This window comes from Helianthus annuus, chromosome 9, assembly GCF_002127325.2.
Source record: "Helianthus annuus cultivar XRQ/B chromosome 9, HanXRQr2.0-SUNRISE, whole genome shotgun sequence".
Classification (NCBI taxonomy): domain Eukaryota; kingdom Viridiplantae; phylum Streptophyta; class Magnoliopsida; order Asterales; family Asteraceae; genus Helianthus; species Helianthus annuus.
Window position 1 is genome coordinate 73,169,304 of NC_035441.2, and position 10,840 is coordinate 73,180,143.

The 10,840-nt window shown below is 40.6% G+C and overlaps 2 non-coding genes across 2 annotated transcripts; both read left to right on the forward strand.

Moving 5' to 3' along the window:
• Window positions 1-3,663: 3,663 nt before the first annotated feature.
• Window positions 3,664-3,770, forward strand: LOC118482431. Its single transcript, XR_004868470.1, has one exon. It is a non-coding gene; the product is annotated as a small nucleolar RNA R71 (small nucleolar RNA).
• Window positions 3,771-10,111: 6,341 nt separating this feature from the next.
• Window positions 10,112-10,218, forward strand: LOC118482511. Its single transcript, XR_004868545.1, has one exon. It is a non-coding gene; the product is annotated as a small nucleolar RNA R71 (small nucleolar RNA).
• Window positions 10,219-10,840: the final 622 nt, after the last annotated feature.

A 10,840-nucleotide genomic window follows, 5' to 3' on the forward strand; every position in this document is an offset into this window, starting at 1 on the left:
TTTCTTATATTTATGCTAGATTTAGCTGTCTTTTTGCTTCTTTTGTTAATTTGAGCTCATTTAATCCTGAAAATACAAAAGGAAGACAAAAACACACTTTTTCCAACATTAGTACTTAAAAAGGGTTAGTTTTATGCCTCATTTGATGTAATTTATATGTTGCATTTTACACACATCAAATATCCCCACACTTTAACTTTTGCTTGTCCTCAAGCAAAACTCTTTAATATGTGGCTTACACTCCCAAATGTAATGGGTAGAAGAGAAGGTTTTGGCTTGTCATAGAGTGTCGGGAATCCAAGATCTTTATTGGGTTTTATTTTTATTTACTTACAATCCTATTCGTCATGATTTATTAAAAACTTTTCATAAGGTAAATTATTTATTAAGGCATAACATACCTTTCTAAAATTCCATTTATATACAAGTTCACATACCTCACGGGAGAAATCACTCACAATCGGCCGAAGGTGTATTTTTAGTGAATCACTCGAGAGAGGCATGGAACTTATTCCTACCATAAGCTTGCCAAGCAATCAATCCTCCTCATTTTTAACTTTATACCTTTGTAAATATCAAGATGACTTTTTGGGTGAAGGGTTAGGCTTGGGCTAAAGGTGGGTAGTTGGGTTAGTGGTTAGTAGAAAAGGGCGAAAGTCGTAAAAAACGTCGGTTTTCGTAAAACATTTTGTTTTTGTGACTTTTTTATTTTTAATGAAGTTTTTCTTCAAACAAGCTTTTGTTTTAGGAGCTTTGTTTGTTTATTTCTAACTTCATTGTAAATATATATATATATATATATATATATATATATATATATATATATATATATATATATATATATATATATATATATATATATATATATATATATTAGTCACACGAAAACCGAGCTTGTTACTAAAATAAAGGGTAAAAATAAAAAGGGTTTTTGGTGGGTAAAAAGGGTTTTTGGGGTTAAGAAATGAAAAGGTTTAGGCTCAAAGGGGCTAACTAGGGGGAGTTTTTGGGTAGGTGAAAAGAAAAATAAAAATAATGGTGTTGAAAGAAAAAGGGTTAGTCCTAATGCCTCCATCATTTACTTACTTGGGTTTAAGTTGGTAAGGACTGGGAATGAATTGTCCTGACAAGTTCTAGAGTCGTAAGAACCAAGCGGCTATTCACACAAGAAACGAAAAATGAGCATTTAGCGTAAAGATGTATATTTGTATGCTCAATAAAGGCTCAAAACTTACTTTTGTGGGAATGGGTTTTATGTGATCAAGTATATATAATCGAATTTTAACTAAGTTTGTCATGCCGTTTCATAATTTTCTTATGTTGGTTCTTTTTATCACGACGCTATCGGTTGTAAACTTGTAAAAATATAACCTTCTTAGTCCTAGAATTCCCAACTTAAACTTTAGACAAGTAAAAAATGATTTTTTTTTTGAAAAAATTTGGGGTGATTAGCGGTTCCAATAGAGTTTTGTGTAAGGCTTGTTATTAGGACTTGCAAAATTCAAGGTTTTAGCATCCCCCCACACTTAAATTACACATTGTCCTCAATGTGTCCCAAAAATAAATTTTTAGGTTGATTGAATGTGTAACATGGTATTAAAAGAAAAAATTTATGTTACTGGCAGTCTGGACACGGCCCCGTGGGGACCGGGCACGGCCCCGTGTTCAGGTGCCAGTAACAATAATTAAAGAAAAGAAACAGAAGCCTGGACACGGGGGCGTGTTCGGTGAACACGGCCCGGGTCCAGTTACCTGAACTGGGCATTTGTCTGCAGGGTGTTCAGCACGGGGCCGTGTTGGGTGGGTACGGCCCGTGCTGAACTTACTGTAATGGAGAAATTGTTGTCGGGTGGCCTTGTTTTTGTGCATGGGGCCATGTTCCTCATTTCCCTTCTCATCCTTTACCACCATGAATGTGTTTTATTCCTGCAAGTTAAAACTAAAAGATTAAACTAATCTAAGGATAGTTCCGCGGAATGCCTCCGTGGTGCGCCACGTTTATAAGGGTCCTTGGCTAGACCCAAGGTGAGGTTATATATTTTCTGATTGGGATGTCTTGCATCCCATGTTGCACCGTCGGAGAGCAGCATCCAAACTCGAATCAATAACCTTCATGTAATTGACCGGGTCATCGTCCTCTTTCTTCTTCCCAACCCCGAATTTTACTTCATTATCCCCATATTTTAAAGTGAGCGTTCCGTCATTCATGTCCACCACTGCTTGTGCGGTGGCGAGAAAGGGTCTCCCTAGTATGAGGGGGACTTCGGTATCTTCTTCCATATCAAGTATGACAAAGTCGGCCGGGTAAACGAAATTGTCCACCTTGACTAGAACATTTTCAATGACACATTGTGGGAATTTGACGGATCGATCAGCAAGTTGTATACTCATTTTTGTAGGACTCGTTTTTCCTAGGCCGAGTCTTTTGAACATTGATTCGGGCATGAGGTTAATGCTAGCCCCAAGGTCGGCTAGTGCACTACGAACGGGGGAGTCCCCGATCGAGCAAGGAATTGTGAAGCTTCCGGGATCAATTTTCTTTTGGGGGAGTTTGTTGAGTACGAGGGCGGAGCATTCTTCGCCTAAGTTAACTAATTGCTATGTTTCAGTTTTCCTTTTATGAGTGAGGAAGTCCCTCATAAACTTAGAGTATTTAGGCATTTGAGTTAGGACATCAATAAAAGGAATGTTGACATGTAATTGTTTTAGCAGACTTTCAAATTTTGCGAATTGCTCGTTGGTCTTTTGACGGATTAACCTACCAGGGTACGGAACCGGAGGAGCTTTGGTATGCTCTGGTGAGGGAGGGGAACCCTTTTCTTGTAGGGGCGGCGTTATGGTCTCCTCGGTAGGCGGCGGGCCTTCCGTAGGACCCACGGTGCGGTTCCGTAATGTGATGAGATGAACTTGCGCTTTTGGGTTGGTTTCGGTATTGCTTGGTAACGCGCCTTGTGGTCTCTCGGAGAAATTTTGGGCTAGTTGACTTATTTGTTTTTCGATGTTTTGAATACTAGCTTGTTGATTTCTAAAATTTGATTCTAATTGTAGAAACCTCTCCGAGTTTTTCTTTTCAGTGTCGGAGATGAGGCAAGATATAGTATCTTCAAGCCTTTCTCGTCCACCTTGTTGTTGAGGGAAATTTTGTGACTCATTTCTTGGTTGTTGAAAGTTCGTTCGTCAGTTTTGTTGGTTACTACTATTGCCGGGTTCTCTCCAACCAAGGTTAGGGTGACTTCGACATCCTTGGTTGTAGGTGCCTGTTGGAGGACCCGACGGCATAGGTCTATTATCAATGTAGTTTACCGATTCTTGTTAATCGTCTGTTTCTTTCATACAACTCCAATTTTCATGTGGCCCACACACCCTTCACAAGCCATAACCGAGACCGTTTTTGTCATTTCCAGTTTTTTTATTTTCGAAGAAAGGGCCTCGATTTGAGCTTGTAAAGAAGTGCTTTCATCAACCTTATGGGCGCCCGGGGCAATGGATTTATTGCCTCGGGGAGTGTGCCACTGAAAATTGGTTTGAGCAATTTCCTCAATTTGATTATATATTTCATGCGGGCGGCGATTACCTAAAAGTCCCCCGGAGCTAGTGTCAAGTGTTTGCCTTGTGTGTGGCAACAATCCATTATAGAAAGTGGATACTTGTTGCCATATCGCAAGGCCGTGATGTGGACACTTTCGCAATAGCTCCTTGAACCTTTCCCAAGTTTCATATAAGGATTCCCCGTCCTCTTGTGAATATGTATTAATTTCAGTCATTAATTTACCTGTTTTAGCGGGAGGGAAATACTTATATAGAAATTTTTGGGCTAGTTCATCCCAGGTGTTTACCGATCCAGCTGGGAGGGCGTTAAGCCAAGCTTTTGCTCGGTCTTTTAGTGAAAAAGGAAACATTCGGAGGCGGATGGCGTCATTTGATGCCCCATTGATACGAAAGGTATCACATATTTCTAAGAAATGAGTAATATGTAGATGGGGATCCTCGTCCGCAAACCCATGGAAGGTTGCGGAGTTCTGAAGCATCTGTATCAAATGCGGCCGAAGTTCGAAGTTATTGGCTTCAACATTCGGTGCATTGATAGCGGCGTCGAGATTACCTACGATGGATCGTAGATAATCCATGAGGGTACGTTGGTCCGCCATTGGAAGTGGGTTCCCCGAAACCTTCTCTTGGTTTTTGGCTTTTAGTCTTTTTCCGAGAAAGCGTTCGGGTTCTTCTAGAGGTTCTTTTATGTCCTTATTAGAACTGGAGCTCATACACTACGTAGGGGTGGCGTCTGGTTCCAAGTCCTGCAACAAAAACAGAAAAGAATGCTGGTCAGAAGGTTCACCACGGCCCCGTGCTCAGTGAACACGGCCCGTGGTCGGAGTTACAGTGATTGTTTTCCAGATCCCAGTTACTGGAGAGTTGGACACGGCCCCGTGTTGCACTGACACGGCCCCGTGGTCAGCCTTCTGTAACTTGGAAAACTAAAAACTGCAAGTAACAACGTTGGGCACGGCCCGTGTCCGACCAGGCACGGCCCGTGCTGAGCTATGCAGAAGCTGAAAAACTAAGAAAATCCTAAAAAAAATTAAAAAGAAAATAAAAAAATGATTAGGCCGTTGATTCCTAACTTTCTTAAAATCCTTGTGTCCTCGGCAGCGGCGCCAAAAACTTGATGTGCGTGTAGTGTAATATATTTTTGGTATATATTTTAAGCCCTTTTTACACTTTTTAGCCAAGTTTTAAATTTATAAAACACGATATTTACTAACACTAAACACACATATGGGCAAGTGCACCCATCGTGGACGTAGTATAGTGTTGGTAAGATACGAGGTCGTCCAAGGACACAAGAGCTTTTAGTACCGGTTTATCCTCAACGTCTAATCAAATCAAAATTTTAGAAAAAGATTTTAAACTAAGAAAATAAAACTAACTAAATGCTGAAAAATAAAATAAAAATAAAAACAGATAGACAAGATGAATCACTTGGATCCGACTCGTGTATTAGTATAACCTTTGATTATTTTCGCACTTTTGCACTTGTTTAAGAGATTATCTTAGTTATTGTAGTAGGCCCCTCTTTTGAAGGCGACGTTACCCTCAATCCAGTAGTTTGAGTCAGCAAGGATACAATCCTAAAGGGTCGGATTATTGAAAGATAATGAATTAAGTTATTACTGCAAATTATGGTAGGCCCCTCTTTTGGAGGTGACGTTACCCTCGACTAAGTAGTCTGAGTCAGCAGGGATACAGTCCTAAATAGCCGGGTTATAGTATTAATAGTAGTTAACTTATGAGGGGGTCAAAGAGTTTGGATCCCCGCCATCCAATACCTTTGGGTATTGAAGGAGATCCTACTAAATTTGACCCAGGTCCCTTGCAGGACCTCTAAACGCTGAACAAGGGCAAGACCCTTACCAAACCGTTCCCTTAACCCCCGACCAGGTAGCCAACATACCTCCATATAGACAGTGGAGATATGAATGGTGAAAATCTTTTATTTTATATAGACAGTAAAATAATGCCAAGACACCACAGACAAACGATAAGGAAAAGTCACCTTCAACATAAGCAACTAGTTATTAAAGTCGTTAATACAAAACCAAATAAAAAGTGCATAAGATTAAAAATAAAAAGTATTATACTAAACACTTGTCTTCACCAAGTGATGTAAGAGACTTAGGCAAACATGGCCTTGATTGTCAGGAACTCTTACGATCAATCTTGGATCCCGAGACGACTCACACACTCTATGATGGACAATGGATGATGGTGGTGGATGATGGTGTTGTGATGGTGGATGATGGTGGATGAAGTGTGAGAGAGGTGGTGTGCCAAGGGATGAGTTACAATGAAGCCAAGCACTCCTATTTATAGGCTGAACAGAGGCCTGGGCACGGCCCCGTGCCCGTCTGACACTATCTCTCCTCATTAATTGTAATTCGCAATTACAATTAATGCGCCTGCAATACTTTGGGCACGCCCCCGTGTTCACTGGGCACGCCCCCGTGGTGAGCAATAGGAGCTTCTACAGGTTTGTCTTTTATGCTGCTTCTTGGGCACGGCCCCGTGCTCGCTGGGCAAGGGGCGTGTTCAGTCTTCTGCCTTCTCTGTTTTGCTTGAGAGGATGCTGTTGAAGGGTCGGGCAATCCACTTTTGTTCCTTTTCTTGTATTTATGCTAGATTTAGCTGTCTTTTTGCTTCTTTTGTTAATTTGAGCTCATTTAATCCTGAAAATACAAAAGGAAGACAAAAACACACTTTTTCCAACATTAGTACTTAAAAAAGGTTAGTTTTATGCCTCTTTTCATTTCCTCTAATCTATTGACTGTAATATTGTAAGTGAATAGTAAGTCCTGCAGCGTCACAAGAAAATCCAAATTGCATTTTACACACATCAAATATCCCCACACTTTAACTTTTGCTTGTCCTCAAGCAAAACTCTTTAATATGTGGCTTACACTCCCAAATGTAATGGGTAGAAGAGAAGGTTTTGGCCTGTCATAGAGTGTCGGGAATCCAAGATCTTTATTGGGTTTTATTTTTATTTATTTACAATCCTATTCGTCATGATTTACTAAAAACTTTTCATAAGGTAAATTATTTATTAAGGCATAACATACCTTTCTAAAATTCCATTTATATACAAGTTCACATACGTCACGGGAGAAATCACTCACACTCGGCCGAAGGTGTATTTTTAGTGAATCACTCTAGAGCGGCATGGAACATATTCCTACCATAAGCTTGCCAAGCAATCAATCCTCCTCATTTTTAACTTTATACCTTTGTAAATATCAAGAGGACTTTTTGGGTGAAGGGTTAGGCTTGGGTTAAAGGTGGGTAGTTGGGTTAGTGGTTAGTAGAAAAGGGCGAAAGTCATAAAAAACGTCGGTTTTCGTAAAACATTTTGTTTTTGTGACTTTTTTATTTTTAATGAAGTTTTTCTTCAAACAAGCTTTTGTTTTAGGAGCTTTGTTTGTTTATTTCTAACTTCATTGTAAATATATATATATATATATATATATATATATAGAGTAAGGTTAACATACAAAAAGCCTTATCATACATCACGTAGGAGACAATGGTAACCGTTGGATCAGGGGTATAATCACGCATGGGACCACATAATCACGAATGGGACCACATAATCATGCATGAGACCACATAATCACGCATGAGCCTATAATCACGCACGTTGTATGATAATAACACACGTTATATTTTTTGTCATGTATGTTAATGTATGTTAAGCCTTAAAGTACATTATACTTTCTATATATATATATATATATATATATATATATATATATATATATATATTAGTCACACGAAAACCGAGCTTGTTACTAAAATAAAGGGTAAAAATAAAAAGGGTTTTTGGTGGGTAAAAAGGGTTTTTGGGGTTAAGAAATGAAAAGGTTTAGGCTCAAAGGGGCTAACTAGGAGGAGTTTTTGGGTAGGTGAAAATAAAAATAAAAATAATGGTGTTTAAAGAAAAAGGGTTAGTCCTAATGCCTCCATCATTTACTTACTTGGGTTTAAGTTGGTAAGGACTGGGAATGAATTGTCGTGACAAGTTCTAGAGTCGTAAGAACCAAGCGGCTATTCACACAAGAAACGAAAAATGAGCATTTAGCGTAAAGATGTATATTTGTATGCTCAATAAAGGCTCAAAATTCACTTTTGTGGGAATGGGTTTTTATGTGATCAAGTATATATAATCGAATTTTAACTAAGTTTGTCATGCCGTTTCATAATTTTCTTATGTTGGTTCTTTTTATCACGACGCTATCGGTTGTAAACTTGTAAAAATATAACCTTGTTAGTCCTAGAATTCCCAACTTAAACTTTAGACAAGTAAAAAAAATGATTTTTTTTTTTTGAAAAAATTTGGGGTGATTAGCGGTTCCAATAGAGTTTTGTGTAAGGCTTCTTATTAGGACTTGCAAAATTCAAGGTTTTAGCATCCCCCCACACTTAAATTACACATTGTCCTCAATGTGTCCCAAAAATAAATTTTTAGGTTGATTGAATGTGTAACATGGTATTAAAAGAAAAAATTTATGTTACTGGCAGTCTGGACACGGCCCCGTGGGGACCGGGCACGGCCTCGTGTTCAGGTGCCAGTAACAATAATTAAAGAAAAGAAACAGAAGCCTGGACACGGGGGCGTGTTCGGTGAACACGGCCCGGGTCCAGTTACCTGAACTGGGCATTTGTCTACAGGGTGTTCAGCACGGGGCCGTGTTGGCTGGGCACGGCCCGTGCTGAACTTACTGTAATGGAGAAATTGTTGTCGGGTGGCCTTGTTTTTGTGCATGGGGCCATGTTCCTCATTTCCCTTGTCATCCTTTACCACCATGAGTGTGTTTTATTCCTGCAAGTTAAAACTAAAAGATTAAACTAAACTAAGGATAGTTCCGCGGAATGCCTCCGTGGTGCGCCACGTTTGTAAGGGTCCTTGGCTAGACCCAAGGTGAGGTTATATATTTTCTGAGTGGAATGTCTTGCATCCCATGTTGCACCGTCGGAGAGCAGCATCCAAACTCGAATCAATAACCTTCATGTAATTGACCGGGTCATCGTCCTCTTTCTTCTTCCCAACCCCGAATTTTACTTCATTATCCCCATATTTTAAAGTGAGGGTTCCGTCATTCATGTCCACCACTGCTTGTGCGGTGGCGAGAAAGGGTCTCCCTAGTATGAGGGGGACTTCGGTATCTTCTTCCATATCAAGTATGACAAAGTCGGCCGGGTAAACGAAATTGTCCACCTTGACTAGAACATTTTCAATGACACCTTGTGGGAATTTGACGGATCGATCAGCAAGTTGTATACTCATTTTTGTAGGACTCGTTTTTCCTAGGCCGAGTCTTTTGAACATTGATTCGGGCATGAGGTTAATGCTAGCCCCAAGGTCGGCTAGTGCACTACGAACGGGGGAGTCCCCGATCGAGCAAGGAATTGTGAAGCTTCCGGGATCAATTTTCTTTTGGGGGAGTTTGTTGAGTACGAGGGCGGAGCATTCTTCGCCTAAGTTAACTAATTGCTATGTTTCAGTTTTCCTTTTATGAGTGAGGAAGTCCCTCATAAACTTAGAGTATTTAGGCATTTGAGTTAGGACATCAATAAAAGGAATGTTGACATGTAATTGTTTTAGTAGACTTTCAAATTTTGCGAATTGCTCGTTGGTCTTTTGACGGATTAACCTACCAGGGTACGGAACCGGAGGAGCTTTGGTAGGCTCTGGTGAGGGAGGGGAACCCTTTTCTTGTAGGGGCGGCGTTATGGTCTCCTCGGTAGGCGGCGGGCCTTCCGTAGGACCCACGGTGCGGTTCCGTAATGTGATGAGATGAACTTGCGCTTTTAGGTTGGTTTCGGTATTGCTTGGTAACGCGCCTTGTGGTCTCTCGGAAAAATTTTGGGCTAGTTGACTTATTTGTTTTTCGATGTTTTGAATACTAGCTTGTTGATTTCTAAAATTTGATTCTAATTGTAGAAACCTCTCCGAGTTTTTCTTTTCAGTGTCGGAGATGAGGCAAGATATAGTATCTTCAAGCCTTTCTCGTCCACCTTGTTGTTGAGGGAAATTTTGTGACTCATTTCTTGGTTGTTGAAAGTTCGTTCGTCAGTTTTGTTGGTTACTACTATTGCCGGGTTCTCTCCAACCAAGGTTAGCATGATTTCGCCATCCTTGGTTGTAGGTGCCCGTTGGAGGACCCGACGGCCTAGGTCTATTATCAATGTAGTTTACCGATTCTTGTTGATTGTCTGTTTCTTTCATACAACTCCAATTTTCATGTGGCCCACACACCCTTCACAAGCCATAACCGAGACCGTTTTTGTCATTTCCAATTTTTTTATTTTCGAAGAAAGGGCCTCGATTTAAGCTTGTAAAGAAGTGCTTTCATCAACCTTATGGGCGCCCGGGGCAATGGATTTATTACCTCGGGGAGTGTGCCACTGAAAATTGGTTTGAGCAATTTCCTCAATTTGATTATATATTTCATGCGGGCGGTGATTACCTAAAAGTCCCCCGGAGCTAGTGTCAAGTGTTTGCCTTGTGTGTGGCAACAATCCATTATAGAAAGTGGATACTTGTTGCCATATCGCAAGGCCGTGATGTGGACACTTTCGCAATAGCTCCTTGAACCTTTCCCAAGTTTCATATAAGGATTCCCCGTCCTCTTATGAATATGTATTAATTTCAGTCATTAATTTACCTGTTTTAGCGGGAGGGAAATACTTATATAGAAATTTTTGGGCTAGTTCATCCCAGGTGTTTACCGATCCAGCTGGGAGGGCGTTAAGCCAAGCTTTTGCTCGGTCTTTTAGTGAAAAAGGAAACATTCGGAGGCGGATGGCGTCATTTGATGCCCCATTGATACGAAAGGTATCACATATTTCTAAGAAATGAGTAATATGTAGATGGGGATCCTCGTCCGCAAACCCATGGAAGGTTGCGGAGTTCTGAAGCATCTGTATCAAATGCGGCCGAAGTTCGAAGTTATTGGCTTCAACATTCGGTGCATTGATAGCGGCGTCGAGATTACCTACGATGGATCGTAGATAATCCATGAGGGTACGTTGGTCCGCCATTGGAAGTGGGTTCCCCGAAACCTTCTCTTGGTTTTTGGCTTTTAGTCTTTTTCCGAGAAAGCGTTCGGGTTCTTCTAGAGGTTCTTTTATGTCCTTATTAGAACTGGAGCTCATACACTACGTAGGGGTGGCGTCTGGTTCCAAGTCCTGCAACAAAAACAGAAAAGAATGCTGGTCAGAAGGTTCACCACGGCCCCGTGCTCAGTGAACACGGCCCGTGGTCGGAGTTACAGTGATTGTTTTC